The sequence below is a fragment of the Octopus bimaculoides genome, unplaced genomic scaffold, assembly GCF_001194135.2.
Source record: "Octopus bimaculoides isolate UCB-OBI-ISO-001 unplaced genomic scaffold, ASM119413v2 Scaffold_186048, whole genome shotgun sequence".
NCBI lineage: Eukaryota > Metazoa > Mollusca > Cephalopoda > Octopoda > Octopodidae > Octopus > Octopus bimaculoides.
The window spans coordinates 1-658 of NW_026421248.1; positions in this window are offsets into that span (position 1 = coordinate 1).

Consider the following 658-nt stretch of genomic DNA (forward strand, 5'->3'; position numbering starts at 1 on the left):
TATAAAAATAAAACTACTGAATAATAATAATAATAATAATAACAATAACACAAAAAGCAACACAACAAAAAAATATGAAATTAGAAATTGTTTTTATTTTATTCTTAACAAAAGTTCTATGTACAGCTACGATGAACATATCGGAAATGACAAATTATAATCAGGCTGGGGTGCATCTTATACCTCCGTACACCGTACATCTTGCCTTGTAATTCGTAATGTACTCTCGTCTCCCTCTCCCCCAAATGTTTATATGTGTTAAAAGAGGGATACTTATGAACAGCTGTAATCATTGTCTGCTAATTAATGAATCGCTCCGTCTTCACTGCCAACTAAACACCAAAGATAATTCATGGTGTATTATCTTTTATACATGTTATGTGTGTGTGTGCGTGTGTACATAAATATGTGTGTACGTACATGTAATATGTGTGTGTGTTTGTACATACATGTGTATATATATGTGTGTGTACGTGTGTGTGCGTATATATGTGTATATAATATATATGTATGTATGTGTGTATGTACGTATGTATTTGCGTGCGTGTATGTACATATATGTATGTGTGTGTGTGCTCTCTTTATTTATATATACATATATATACATACATATATACATATATATACATATATATATATATATACATATATATATATA